Here is a 15,468-nt window from a genome sequence, read left to right as displayed (position 1 = left end):
TCCGCCTCCTTCTCCCTGCGCCGTTGCTCGGCTCCGGCCATGGCGGGGGAACAGCGGCGGCGGCGGCGGCCGGGCTAAGCGATGCTCCCGGCGCGAAAGAGCCGCCCGGGACCTTGACGCAGGTAAGGCAGGCTCCGGAAGGCGCTGCGCTGCGCTGCCCGGCCGCTAGAGGGGGCTGGAGAGCAGGGGGGCAGAAGCGGGGCGCGGGGCGCAAGGTCTGGCGGGGCTCTTTTGAAGCTGGTGGACCCCCCCAAGAAAAGCCTGTCTTGTCTTTAAGGCAAAGTGGGGCGGGGATATTTGGAGATGGGGGGCTCTTGCTGTCGTGCGTGCTTCGGGGGCGCTCCGGAGGGCAGGATCTACGGGGGCGGGGAGGCTGCTTGCTTGCAGAATAGCGGGGTTCGGGGAGGGGGGGCACTGGCAAAACGGGGGTGCGTTTCGGGGATGCTCCGGGAACCGGAGAGGGGAGTCGGGTGCAGACCAGGAGGGCGGAGGGAGGGGTTCACCCTGGAGGAAGCTGTTGTGGGTTGGGGGGGTTGCTGATTTCCGGGGGGGGGGGTCTTTCCAGAGATGGGGCTAGTCTGATGCACTAGGGAGGGATGCAAGCACTCCGGGTCAGTCGGGTTCTCACGGGCGATATACACGTTTCATAAATCTTACCGGGCATCAATGGGAGGGGGTTCCTTTGGGGGGGGGTGTTGTTTGGGGAGGGGGAAGTCCTTCCGAGGGGGAGGGGCTGGAGGCGGGGCCGGGGGAGGGGCGGCCCCTCCGCCATGCAAACGCCGCGCGCGCTCCTCTTCTCCCCCCCACCGAGGACCCCCGAGCGCATCTGGGGTTGCTAACAAAAGCCGCTTTTGGGGGGGCTCGGCTTGCAGGCTTGCAGAAAGCGGCGGAGGAAGAAGAAGAGGGTGGTGAGCCGTGCCGTGCCGTGCCGTGCCATTCCCTGGGCAGGTGAGTTGCTATCTGTCTGTCCGTCCGTCTGATGGGTGGGTGGCGTGGCTGGTCTTCCTTTGCAGCCAGGTCATTTGGGGTCACCCCCCCTTGGGGGAAACTCTGGCCGGAGGGAGCCCCTCTCTCTCCCCGGGAATGGGGGGCTTCTGCGGGACTGGGGGCCACTTTCCTTAGCGGCGGACTTTCGCTTTCTCCAGCCGGCTTTTGCATCCATCCATCCCCCCCCCCCCCGCAAGGATGTCTTCTTCCCAGCACCTGCCTCCCACTTTCCCTTTCACGCGCTCCCTCTCCCCCGCCTGCCTTTCACTACTCGCCTTGGACAATGGAGAGAGGGAGGGAAGGGGGGGGGGTCTCGCCGGCTTCATTGTTTCTCGGCGAGCCAAAGGCTGCTCGCCCCCCGGCCTTGAAGGCAGAGAGAGAGAGAGAGAAGAGCGGAGACGGGGAAATCCGTTCCCTTGCAAAGCCTGCTTTTCTTTTGGGTCTGGTTTTTGCAGAAAAAAAAGTTTCTTGGCGCCCGGCGTTGGTTTGCATGCGCGGGCTAGAGGCGGTGCAGGATTCCTGGAAACTCGCGGATGCTGTAGCTGAGGAGGGGGTTTCAGACGGGCAGGAGAATCTGGGATACTTCTCGCAAAAGCTCTCGCTTTAAGTAAGTCGCATCATCTGTTGTCTGGCAGTTCTTGAATTCCTCCCAGGTTTAGAAGTGGCCAGGAAGACACTTGCTTCCAAGAGCTGAGGAGGGACTATTAAGGCTATTAAGGTTTGCAGGGACAGCAGCAAAGGTGCTGGCTATTAAGATTTGTCTTCTTTTGCCTGGTGGTCCCCCAGAGTTCGAGCTCCTGTGATTTATTTTAATTTTAACTGCCTGGAGCTGGAGTTGCTAAGAGGAGCGACTTAAAGGAGACCAGCTGCAGAAATGTGATTTGGTGTGAATTTGCTTTTCCGGTATCCCGCCTTCCTTGACAAACTAAATTTTAAAAAAGGTTGCAACTTGAAGCAGATGTTTGCAGCATCCTCATTCGATGGTCACTGTTTTTTCCGTCTCTTCTGTGCTGTTAGGCTGCCGAACAAAAGATTTCTCAGAAGGTACACGGTGGCAGGCTCGCCAATTACGTAATTGCTATCCCTGGACAAAAGTGGAGCTTGCAGGACAGGCGGGCTTGCTGTTTATTATGAACGCCCCCCTCCCCGGCTGCTTCCTCCCCCCCCCCATCAAGCTTGACACTCACCTTCACAATTCAGGGACAGGGAGCCTTTATGAGGCCTTCGAGCCGGCTATTCGGCGAGTTATTGCCCCACGCAACCCATTTGTAATTTCCTTTCTCTTTTTGCAAAATAAAAACCGATGGGCACATTCTCTCCCCCTCCCACCCCGTTTCCTGATTAGCGGGAGGGCTTGTTGTTGAAAGACCCCTCTTACAATGCTGGAGTGCCTTAAATATATTCAAGACACTCACTTGTGTTTGGAGGCTATGACCATAAATTTCTGATGCTTTCCATGCAACTTCCCCCCCCCCCAATTTTTTTATTAGTTTTCCAAATTTATAACAAACAAATAGAAAAAGAACATCAAAAACAGACAGACAAACAAACAAACAAGCCTTTATCTTGACTGTAATAATTCCACTTTTGTTAACATTGTGGCTGAGTTTCCATATAAATCATTGTAGCAGTTTTCCAAAACTATTTTCACATAAAATTTACTTAGTCAATTAACATCTTTCTTTCTTTTCATTTTAACTTTAAACATCTTATTCTGCAACATCACATATTGAAATCCTAGGCCTATCTGATATTCGCAAGTATTTCTATCTAAATTATCTTGACATATTTAGCTAAATAGTCTTTAAATTTCTTCCATTCCTCCTCCTTCTGGTCGCGGACTCTTCCGGTCAGGTCAGCTAGCTCCCAAAAGTCCATCATCTTCATCTGCCATTCCTCCACTGCTGGTACGTCTCGTGATTTCCAATTTTTGGCCAACAAAATTCCAGCTGCAGTTGTGGCCTGCTTTCCATGCAACTTTGTCCTTGGCTAGTCTTCGGAGGAGCCCAGCCTGCTTCACAAATTCCCTTCACTAACGGGGAAAGGGGTTTTTTAGGCTGGGATCCTAAACCTCACTTTCCTGGGAGTAAGACCCATTGAATTCAGCAGCTCTTAACTGGAAACTCCCCCTTGGAACTGGGGTAGACTGGGGGAGGAGGGCAGTTGCCGGCTGCAAGACTGACTTCCTCAGTCCCCTTGAAGAGAGAGAGGTTTGAGTGGGCTGCAAAGCAATGGTCTGTTGTCGCGGGTGCCTTTTCCTTTTGTGTCCCCGTCTCCCATCGAGGGGCCTCCTCTGCCCCTCTTGCGATGAAGCGCTGTCTGCTCCACACTGCATTTGATTTATGAGACAAGAGGCTCCACACACGGACCATTAAATTGACACCTCCTGGAATTGGATGGGAAGCAAAGTCAAGATCGCCCCCTCTTAGTCTTTATTTGTTTAGTGACCCCAGAGCATAATGCTTTAAACTGCCACTCGGTGCACAGAAATTTAGCCTCTGGGACTGCCCCCTTACCATCCAAATTGGGACTCTGATGTGCAACCAAGCCAGGCACTTGTGCTCAGCCTAACCTACCTCACAGGGTCGTTGTGACGTTAAAGGGGAGGAGAGCTTACGGGTACCACTTTTGGGCTCCTTACAGCAGGGTTTCCCCAACTTGAGTCTCCAGCTGTTTTTGGACTACAGTTCCCATGAGAGTCCTGATCCCTGGCCCTGCTAGCTAGGGATGATGGGATTTGTAGTCCAACAACAGCTGGAGGTCCACGTTTGGGCCCAAGCCTTGGAGGAAAAGTGGGATGTGATTGTAATAGGACAGATTTCTAAAAAGAACCAAGGAGCTGCTTCAGTGCTGCTATGTTCAAATCTGAGCACCAGTGGAAAAAAGTTTAAATGTTCTGATGTAGGACAAACAAGGTCTGCTAATGATTCCTACTTCAAAATGTTGTGCTTGATTACTATTTGGGGTCTTCAAGGTCTGCCCTTATGTGGGTGGAGCTGTTGTTGTTTAGTCATGTCCGACTCTTCGTGACCCCCTGGACCAGAGCACGCCAGGCACTCCTGTCTTCCACTGCCTCCCGCAGTTTGGTCAAACTCATGCTGGTAGCTTCGAGAACACTGTCCCACCATCTCGTCCTCTGCCGTCCCCTTCTCCTTGTGCCCTCCATCTTTCCCAGCATCAGGGTCTTTTCCAGGGAGTCTTCTCTTCTCATGAGGTGGCTAACGTCTTGGAGCCTCAGCTTCAGGATCTGTCCTTCCAATGAGCACTCAGGGCTGATTTCCTTCAGAATGGATCGGTTTGATCTTCTTGCAGTCCATGGGACTCTCAAGAGTCTCCTCCAACAGCAGAATTCAAAAGCATCCATTCTTTGGCGATCAGCCTTCTTTATGGTCCAGCTCTCGCTTCCATACATCACAACTGGGAAAACCATAGCTTTAACTATACGGGCCTTTGTTAGCTAGGTGATGTCTCTAGGGGCATAGCAAGTCAGAGCAAGAGCCCACTTAGCTCAGTATAGCCTACCAGGCAAGTCCATCTCCCAAGAGACTGCGATCTACTCCCACTATAAAAAACTGGCAGTGATCTACCCATTGACTTTGCAAGAGTTGTTGATCTTTTGGGGAGGGTGACCCAGAGTTGTTGAGCTTTTCTGGGGGGTCGATCAGGAGCACCCCGGAGATCCCGCGATCTACCTGGAACACCCCCGCGATCTACTGGTAGATCACAATCTACTTGTTGGACATGCCTACACTGACTGGTAGCAGCTCTCCAAGGTTTCGGACAGAAGATATTCCTACTTCCTATATTCCCCCAGCCATTCCTACTACCTGCAGATGCTGGGAGTTTGTTCTCTCCCCCCCTCTCCCCCCCCAGCTGTTTCCTCCCATGTGAGTAGGTTGTAAGGTTATCAACTGACCGGAATAATCATAATAAAAAACCTTGGCCTAACTTGCCCCTGTGATTTTAACAGCAGCTTGATCTGTCGAGACTGACAGCTTTTCACAGCCCAGGAGAGGCAATCTAGCCGCTGCTTGTGGGACAGGTGTGGCAGTTCATAGAAGGGTGGCAGCTTTTGCAAGGCAGGTGAGGAGGTGTTTGGTTTCTGAACTGAGTCTTATGCCAAAAGAAGCGAGGGGACCTTTTCCTTATTCCAAGTAAGACCATGGCTCCATCTGGCTCAATATTGCCGACACGGACTGGCAGAGGCTCTCCAGGGTTTCAGGCAGGGGGCCTTCCCAGCCCTTCTTGGAGATGCCAGGTAGATCTAACCACTGAGCAATGTCCTTGCAGGGCAGGCATAGGCAAACTCGGCCCTCTCAATGTTTTGGGACTACAACTCCCATCATCCCTAGCTAACAGGACCAGTGGTCAGAGATGATGGGAACTGTAGTCTCAAAAACATCTGGAGGGCCGATTTGCCTATGCCTGTGGTAGGGCATATAAAATTTATTTATATGCCACCGTGCCATAAAATATATGAGTGGTTTACTGCAGTGAAACGTAAAAACCATAACGAAATTTTTAATATTCAATTAACAATTGTGGAAAGATTTATTCTCCCAATGGCCTGTGTAGGCCTGGTGGAATGGAAATGTTTTCAGCAGAAGTTTAGACCCGCTGACGGTCTAGTGCCAGAGTCTTATGGGCCAACACAGAGCCTATGAACCTCGAAAGCTGCCATGGGGGCTCTGATCTGCCTCCCCAGTTGAAGGCAGCTTCTGAATACCAGTTGCTGGAGACCACAGGAAGGGCGTGTTGCTCACTTCCATACATCACTACTGGGAAAACCATGGCTTTAACTATACCGACCTTTGTTGGCAAGGTGATGTCTCTGCTTTTTAAGATGCTGTCTAGGTTTGTCATTGCTTTTCTCCCAAGAAGTAGGTTTCTTTTACGGTAATTTCGTGGCTGCTGTCACCATCTGCAGTGATCATGGAGCCCAAGAAGCTCTCTGTGGTAGCTTATCTTAAAGTTTTAAGTGTCTATATGCCTATCGCATTTATAAATTTCAAATTTATTGTTGTACATTGTTTTAAATGTTTGTTTTCCTTCTGGGATTGTACCCCCAAGTGTGTTTTATAAGCTGGTCTCCAACCGTAATAAATTATCTATCTACCTACCCTGACTGGCAGTGGCTGTCCAGGGTTTCAGATGGGGACATTCCCAGCCCTGCCTGCAGAAGGCAGGAATCGAACGCAGGACTTTCTAATAGAGCTGACACTGCTGTTAATTCTGTGTGACATTTGCATGTGTATCTTGGAAGGTTGGCAGAGTCTTGTCCGAATGCATGACTTCAGAGTAGACCTATATGCAAGCCAGCCCCGGAAGTGATTTGGGGTCCTTCCCCCCCCAAAAAAGCCATCGGCACAAAAGGCTGCAACCTTGATACCTGCTTCCTGAGAGTTCTGCTTCCTAGCTCTGATGTGGTGACACCCGACTGCTCAATTAAGAGGTTGTTAATTGCCTGACTACTTGACGATTAATCAATCCCTAACACCTGCAGCCTGGGAAGTAATTGAGAGTGGTGGGAAATGTCTGCTCCTTGTCTCCCTCGTCTTCGCTCTGGGCTCCAGTTCCTTTGAAGAACTGCTCCCTTCCAGAGTCATCATTCAGTCCCAGCATGCCCTGGGCGCCCCATAGAAAGAGTCTGCATTAAATAACGTTTAAATTTGTAGTCTGGGGACGTGGGCTTTGGGAAAGCCAAGCCACTATGAAGTGCTGGAAGGACACAACGGATTTATTCCAAGTTCAGCAAAGGTGCTTTGGGTTGGCTTGCGTGGAAGCATCCCTTTGTGATAATCCCCCTGCATGCGAAGAGCTAGCAAGTCAGGGAAGGACCTGATGTTCTAGCTTTCTGCATGCAGGGAGGTTCAGAAGCTGGAATGTGTGCAGAGGAGGGCAGCCAAGATGATCACAGGCAGTGTCAGATTTACGTATAAGCTAAACAAGCTATAGCTTAGGGTCCCACTCTCTTGCGCCCCCCCCCAAAAAATATACTTCTTCTTAATTGTATTTCACTATTAGTGTTCATTTTCTTAATTGTATATTTTGTTCTGTGCAAATGGCTTTAGATACCTGTTAGGTCCATAAATTACCATATAGCATATATTCAACACAAAAAACAGCGACAATTTGTTGTTGACAAAGGGTAGCTGGACATAGAAAGCGCCCCAGTACCTTCAGGAGCTTAGGGCCTCATCACACCTAAATCTGGCCCTGATCATGGGTCTGGAAACCAAGGAAGGGTTGAGGAAAAGAGCAGACTGAGACAGGATGTTGTTGTTGTTTAGTCGTTTAGTCGTGTCCGACTCTTCGTGACCCCATGGGCCAGAGCACGCCAGGCCCTCCTGTCTTCCACTGCCTCCCACAGTTTGGTCAAACTCATGCTGGTAGCTTCGAGAACACTGACCAACCATCTCGTCCTCTGTCGTCCCCTTCTCCTTGTGCCCTCCATCTTTCCCAACATCAGGGTCTTTTCCAGGGAGTCTTCTCTTCTCATGAGGTGACCAAAGTCTTGGAGCCTCAGCTTCAGGATCTGTCCTTCCAGTGAGCGCTCAGGGCTGATTTCCTTCAGAATGGAGAGGTTGGATCTTCTTGCTGTCCAGGGGACTCTCCAGAGTCTCCTCCAGCACCAGAATTCAGGATAGACATCTTCAAAAATCTGAAGGACTACTACATGGAAGGTGGAACAAGCTTGTCTTCTGCATCTCCAGAGGGTAGGACCCAAACCGGTGGGTCCAAATGAAAAGAAAAGAAATGCTGACCAAATATTAGGATGAACTTCCTGAGAGTAAGAGTTCTGTACCTGTCTTGGCTCCTGGAGATGATTCTAATAGAGGGAGAGATTGAACCCTCGTTTACAGGGAGAGCCCGTCTCTTGGTCACAAGCCCCGAAATGCTCCGTAACTCAGTGGTCCAGTCTTTTTTGGGTATAAAGAAGGTCAGTCCAATATTGCATCTTCATGTAGGGAACATCGCCTGGAGAGCTGCTGCCAGCCAGTGTTGGCCATACTGAGCTTGAGGGACGCCAGCGGTTCAGTGCTGCAAAAGGCAGCTTCCTGTGTTCCTGTAAAAGCAGCACCAGGAGCCTGGATAGCTCAGCTGGTTGGAGCATGGTGCTGATCATGCCAGGGTTATAGGTTTGATCCCTGCGTATTCCTGCATTGCAGGGGGTTGGACTAGATGACCGTTGGGGTCCCTTCCAAGACTTCAGTTCTATGGTGAACTGGGGCCTGGAAGCAAACCAGGTGAAATTTTCCAATCTAATCTCTTAGTATACATTTCTTATTTTCCCTGTTATATTTCAAACTCATAACCAATATCTCTATTCTTTATCTACTTTGTAGCACTTCATATATTCCTCCTTACAAAACTTCTTGTAGTCCTACTAGCGTAATTTGTTGAATACCGTTGCTCTTCAGAGAGTTCATATACTTCTTCCAATCTTCTGTAAATCTCTGGTCCCGCAGGTTTCGAATCCTTCCTGTCATTTTGTCCAATTCTGCGTAGTCCATTAATTTCGTCTGCCATTCTTCTTTCGTCGGAATTTCTTCTTCCTTCCATTTCTGGGCTAACAATACTCTTGCCGCAGTCGTTGCATATAAAAACAATTTAACATCTTGCCTATTCATGTCCTGACCTATAATACCAAGTAAAAATGCTTTTGGTGTTTTTTTATAAATGTATATTTCAACATCTTTTTCATCTCATTATATATCATTTCCCAGAAGTTCTTTACTTTTTTACATTCCCATCTTCTGGGCATCTCAATCACTTATTTACGACTGAACAGACTAGAAATGCCTTCCTTGCTTTGCGTTTAGCATTTTACTGCTCTTACCCCTATTTCCTTTGATCACGTGAGTTTGTATTTACGATTCTGAGCCACCGCAAAAAAGCCACTTATTGATAATAGCTGCTATTGCTGGATCAAGCTCCACATCAGTTTTGTCGAATTAATTAAGCTACATAGTCTTAATTGGATTTTGAATAAATGTGCAGTTAATGGTGACTGTTTTCAATTTTGTTGTGCTATTATCTTCCGTAGTGGGGTGTGCAAACCACTATTCTGAATCACGCTTTTTATAGGGTAGACTCCCCATATCATCTAGGAAGTGGGGTGCCATTTTCCTTCTGAGTAAAACGCAGGGGATCGGGTGGCTGCCGTGTTCCAGAAGCTAGCCCTCATTAATAACAATAATAATAATGTAATAATAATTAATTCCTTATACCCTGCCCATCTGGCTGGGTCTCCCCAGCCACTCTGGGCGGCTTCCAACAGGAGATTAAAAATACATTAAAATGTCAGTCATTAAAAAAACTTCCCTAAACATTAAGCTGTTTCTTCCTTGCTTCACCTGAATCTATGCCCACCCACTAACCCCTGTGCTCAGTTCCACATATGGGATGAATTGGGCTCTTGCCCAGGAAAGTGTCCAATGCCAGTGCTGTTTTGTACCCTTGAAACTCTCTGATAGTCCCTTGAACAAAAGCCGGCATGTCGGCCTGAGCTCTCTGTCCTTCTCCTCCTCCTCCTCCTCCTCTTCCCACCCGCAGCAATAACCATGTTTTGTTTGCAAGTGTCCTCTCTAAAGGATTGATTTGTGATGAGCTAATGCCATTATTCTTAGGAGGCCTCATTAAGTTCACCTGTATGTGGAGCTTGAGATCTTCCCGTTTTGAGTCCGAGGCCCAAAGGTGCAAGAATCGTAGACTTGTAAGAGCTGGAAGGGACCCCGAGGGTCATCCAGTCCAACCCCTGCAATGCAGGAATCTCAACACTGGGTCCCTCGTCCAATTTGAAACCAGACCAGACCCTGCTTAGCTTTGCAAATGTGCTAGCAGTTCTATTGCTGCAAGAGGACATGTCCTTTGGCAGCTGCCTTCATCTGAGTCAGATCATTTACAATCTCAAAGCTCTAACACTGTATCATAACAGATCGTGTAGGCCAGGGGTCAGCATACTTTTTCAGCAGGGGGCCGGTCCACTGTCCCTCAGACCTTGTGGGGGGCCCAGACTTTATATATATATTTTAAAATGAACAAATTCCTATGCCCCACAAATAACCCAGAGATGCATTTTAAATAAAAGCACATACAGTGGTACCTTGGGTTAAGTACTTAATTCGTTCTGGAGGTCTGTTCTTAACCTGAAACTGTTCGTAACCTGAAGCATCACTTTAGCTAATGGGGCCTTCTGCTGCCGCCGCGCCACTGGAGCACGATTTCTGTTCTCATCCTGAAGCAAAGTTCTTAACCCAAGGTAATATTTCTGGGTTAGCGGAATCTGTAACCTGAAGCGTATGTAACCTGAGGTACCACTGTATTCTACTCATGTAAAAACACCAGGCAGGCCCCACAAATAACACAGAGATGCATTTTTAAATAAAAGGACACATTCTACTCATGTAAAAACACGCTGGTTCCCGGATTGTCCGCGGGCCGGATTGAGAAGGCGATTGGGCCGGATCTGGCCCCCAGGCTACCCATGGTTTGCCTACCCATGGTGTAGGCCTTGGAATATTAATTGTCATTTCCTTTGGACTCTATAGCCTACCATGGTATCTCAACTAGCAAACCAAGATTTGCAGCACATTTGGCCCTTGAAGCTCTCCTTGGGCCACATGTCTCACCCATCTCGCTTGCATGGCAAGTTCCCACCTCCCCCCAGTGAAAATAAAGACACATGACACAATTATTAAGGTTAATGGGCTAAATAAGGCCACAACTTTATTGGTTACAGGTGATGAGCGGTATTGGCTCAGGCATTGGTCCTAACCGACTATATCCGACTTCAGCCCGTCCGCTGGAAGTCCGGGAAGGGTTAACCACCAGTAGGGGGAGTCCTGCTGATGCACATCAACTAGGAACTCCCCCGGGGTCACCAATAGGGGGCGTGCCCTAGGCCCTCACCTCCCCAGGCATGGGACAGGGCCATGGCCCCCGGAATCCTTTATCAGACTACCCTTCAATATGCAGGGCAGGTGATGGCGCTACCTCCCCTCTTCCATCTACAGAACAATACCAATGCCTAACCGCCAATACCAAGGAAGTTGTGACGATTTGCTATGAGGCAGGCGAAAACCAAGTGGCTGGTGCCAATTTGCCAAATGGAAAAATTCCTACCAGGTCCCTCAACGATGACCAACCAAGCTCCATAGCAAGGTCAAAGGCAAAACTTTAAAGGACGGGAGGGTGGGAAAACCGGAGCAGCTGGAGGCGGCAAAAGAGGGAGATCCCTGGCCGTGTCCTGCTTTAAATAGGGCAGGCCATGCCCCCAGAGCCAGCCGATTGGCTGGCCAGGGGGTGACGCGGCCGGGGATTCCCTCAATCACGTGGAGGGGGTGTGACGCCCGCAACACCATCTCCTTTGCAGGGTGGAAGTGGCTTTCATGCGTTGGCTCAGGTGTGTTCCTCGAACTCTGCCTCATTATAGAGTTACAAGCTTGGTGGATCAGGGGAATGTTGTGGACATAGTGTATCTTGATTTCAGTAGGGCTTCTGACAAAGTCGCCCTTGAAATTATTGCAAGGAAGCTGGTAAAATGTGGCTTGGACGAGGTAACTGTAAGATGGATTTGTAGCTGGTTGACCGACCGAACCCAAAGAGTACTCATTCATGGTTCCTCATCGTCCTGGAAAAAAGCGTCAAGTGGGGTGCCACAGGGTTCTGTCCTGGGCCTGTTGTTGTTCAACGTCTTTATAAATGACAGATGAAGGAATTGAGGGGATGCTCATCCAATTTGCTGATGACACCAAATTGGGAGAGGTAGCCAGTGCTGTAGAAGACAGAACTGGGATTCAATATGACCTTAACAGATTGGAAAACTAGTCCCTTCTAACTCTCCAGTTCTATGAATATGTTTGCTCCCTTTTCTTAATGCAGTAAAGCGCCGCATCTTGGTCTTCCGTCTCCTAGAAACCTGGTGTTTCCCTAATACCTTTCCACCAGAGCGTGGGAGTAAGAGGCAGTCTTAAAATAGCCACCGGCCTTACGGTCAAGCGAGCAGATCTTGCAAGGCTTTCCCTGCTGAGCCATCTGTTCCAACTTAAAAAAAAGAGAGAGACCAACTTGGGGAGAATTGAAGTCACGACACGGACACTCAGGTTGTGCATGGATGGGGGGGGGGTGGCACTGCGTTAGCGGGGTCTGGGAGGTCCGGACGAATTTCTCTCCCAGATATCCGTGACTCTCTTTTTGAAGATCCAGCAGCGCAGGCCAGCAGGAGCAAGCCTTGAAAGGGACCCGGATCTGTGCAAGAGCACCTGGTGCAGATTTGACCGGACTCGGCTGCTCCCCGCTCTGCCAGCTGTGGCCGAGGGCTGGTCATGCCTGGCCTATTCTTGCATCTCTGGGTGGGGAGCAATTGAGCAGACGGCAAGGCAGTCCAGGCATTCCAGCCGCGCTCTCAGCTGCCCGGCCATCTGGAGGGGAGATGAAAAGGCCCACGTCGAAACGCTGCCTTTTGTTTGGGTGATTTGGAGTCCCCTCCTTTCCCCCCGGCTCTTTGACATCTCTTCCTCAACCTCCTCCAAATCTCCCAGCTGCGTTTTTCAAAAGCTAAGTCGAAACGTGGTTTATATTATCACTGTGATTGCTACTACTACTAATGCAAGTCCAGGCTGCGTCAACAGAAGTCGCGGGTCCAGCTCAAGGGAAGTAACCAAGGGAGACGGTGGACTCGCCTTCCTTGGAGGATTTTAAGATGCTTGGATGGCCATCTGTCATGGATGCTTGAGCTGAGATGCCTGCATCGCAGGGGGCTGGACTAAATGACCCTTAGGGGTCACTTCCAACTCTACAATTCTATGATTTGATAGTCCCACTTGATTCTGCCTTGGTCAGACCACACCTGGAGTCGTGTGTCCGGTTCTGGGTGCCGCAGTTTCGGAAGGATATTGACAAGTTGTAAGGTGTGCAGAGGAGGGCAACCAAGATGATCAAGGGTCTGGAAACCAAGCCTTATGTGGGAATGTTCAGGGATGCAGGAGAGGATATATTGTTTGATTATAGCCTTTCCAACTTGTGTTAACAAGTTCACAATTTTATCAGAGTAACATTCTCCCTTTTTAAACTCACAGCGGATGCGTTTGCTCAGGCTCACTAAAGCCTCTATAATAACTGCTCTGGTATTTCCCCCTTATTCCCTCATAAAATATAAGACACGACACAGTCTTCTATAAAAGTATAAAAAGAGTTTACTTACTCACATTCTGTTTACAATCGGATCCCAGAAGGCAGACTTAGCTTAGAAAAGTAACATACACCTGGAAACTATGTCATAAGGAGACAGTCCCTTTGTCCTCCCCATGTGTAAACATGTTCACTCTAGGAATGTTGTACTTGACTGCTCTTGTGTTTCCCATCCCACACCTTATGAGGAATGGTTGAAGGAGCTGGGTATGTTTAGCCTGGGAAAGAGGAGACTGAGAGGAGATAGGATAGCCATCTTCAAATACCTCAAGGGTTGCCCCATAGAAGAGGGAGCAAGCTTGTTTTCTCCTGCTCCAGAGGTTAGGACCCAAACCAACAGATTCAAATGACAAGAAAGGAGATTCTGACGAAACATTAGGAAGAGCTTTCTGGGGCGAGGGCTGTGCAACGGTGGAAGAGACTCTTTTGGAAGGTGGTGGCCTCTCCTTGACTGGAGGTTTTCGAACAAAGGTTTGATCGCCACCTGTCAGGGTTTCTTTAGCTGCAATTCCTGCATTTCAGGGGGTTGGACTAGATGACCCTTGGGTGCCCTTCCAGCAATACCATTCTACGATTTCTTTCCTGATATCGCTGCCTCTTTCCCCTCCTCCTCCAAATCATCCTTAAATACAACTAGAGACGTCTTTATCAAAACTAGCAAAGCTTTATCAAACCATGGTTTAGGATTCCAGCTTGCAAATTGGTTAGGACATTATACTAAGCTTGACTGAAGCTTCCTGATCTTGTCCAAATTCACACAGAAGGAAGTGGCTAATAAAGTGAGGAACCTGCATTTTGTCAGAGGTCTTCATACTCTGTTAAATCTAAACTGTAAGTCACCTTGGGGGGAACATTTGGGTCAGAATGGCTCATAAATAACCTTATAAAACAAATTCACCCTTCCAGGGTTTGCTGGATGAATCGGTGGGACTTGGGATGAGACCTTAAGCTGCAGAAGACCATCCTTTGTTGCTCAGGCAAAGGGGGAGGACCTGAGTCCTAGCATATATCCCATTACTTGCAATCCAGAGGCTTCCTGTTCGTGTTAATGGCCTGTATATCATTGCAACTCCAGGGGTGGCTGAGAATGATTCGTGTCCGACTTCCTGGAGAGCCGCTGCCAGTCTGTGTAAGCTGAGCTAAGTGGACCTTTGGCCTGACTCTGTACAAGGCAAGTTCCTGCACCCCTAATGTGAACGATGCAAAAACCGCAAGATAGGTCCCTGCCCCAGAGGCGCTTACAGTCTGAGATTTATTGCCAGGAATGTGGCCTGGGGATTGTGCCAAAGGCTTTGTTTTTATTTTTAATATAATTTTTATTAACAAACCAATCAAATCACATTAATTCCAAATTACACAGCCAAGTTTTTAAATTTTTGTTGGGGGTACCCATGCTTAGAGCTCAGAAAGGGATCCAAACATCTCTCCTGTTGCTGCTTTAATGTTCACAGTTCTGTCCAAATAGTATTCACAGTTCTGTTCAATCTTCTCTTTATTATTTCCCTCATCTTCTTGTTGTTGTCATATATTCCTTTCTGCCAAAGGCTTTGTGGGAAATGGGAAGGGCTCCTTGAGGAGGGGTTTGAAGGAAAGCGGGGAGGTAGCATCACCTAGGTGTATGGGGGGCGGCGGCAATGCAGACCCCCCCCCCCCGCCTGCCAGCTATAGTGCTTTCTGTGGCACCTAGTTCAAAAATACAGCGGTCACTATGTTCCAATGAAGGCTTTTCATGGCTCTAGTCCTGGTTGAGTAAACAGACCAGTACCAGAAAGGCAGTGGGGATCATATCCCTTTGCACTCCTGCCTTGCTTAGAAATAATTAACTTTGACAAATGCACCTCCTTTTTTCCCTTTTCCTTTCTAAAAATCTTGATCCTGAGCAGGTTTTCCTCCCACGCTCACTCCCCACTGGTGAAAGTCCTTCTATCTCGTTTTACCTGTTCGTGGATAACCAGAGATTATCTGGGATTTGAAAGGGATAAAGCAAAATAGCATGTTTGGAGGAAGAAGTCAGCAGCAGCAGCAGCAGCGTGGGGCAGGAATACTCCCTGTGGCATAATTTGCCCATGGTGTTCTTCTGCAAACGTCTTGTGTGCCCAGTGCGAAGGAGGCCTTCCCTACCTCCCAAGGTTGTTGTGGTGATCAAAGGAGGAGGGGCAATGCCATGCCCTGAGCTCCTTGGAAGAGAAGGGTGGGCTAAATTAAATGAAATTAAAAGAAAAACATTGGGGGAAATTTGCACTAAAATGTTGATAAATTATTATTATTATTATTATTATTATTATTATT

General features: G+C 48.8%; 1 protein-coding gene across 15 annotated transcripts in view; it reads left to right on the top strand.

Moving 5' to 3' along the window:
- Positions 1-873: 873 nt before the first annotated feature.
- The window catches only part of NIN (ninein), a 121,884-nt gene continuing 107,289 nt past the window's right edge, over positions 874-15,468 (top strand). For 14 of the 15 annotated variants that reach the window (XM_028721432.2, XM_077935467.1, XM_077935426.1 and 11 more), the window contains exon 1: positions 874-948. The gene's annotated coding sequence lies outside the window, so the exon portion shown is untranslated. Of the gene's footprint in view, positions 949-1,456; positions 1,595-15,468 lie in introns of those variants that run through there. The other variant, XM_077934985.1, reaches the window with a different exon arrangement.

The sequence above is a fragment of the Podarcis muralis genome, chromosome 1 (assembly GCF_964188315.1).
Source record: "Podarcis muralis chromosome 1, rPodMur119.hap1.1, whole genome shotgun sequence".
Lineage (NCBI taxonomy): Eukaryota > Metazoa > Chordata > Lepidosauria > Squamata > Lacertidae > Podarcis > Podarcis muralis.
This window is presented reverse-complemented; position numbering and strand designations above follow the sequence as displayed.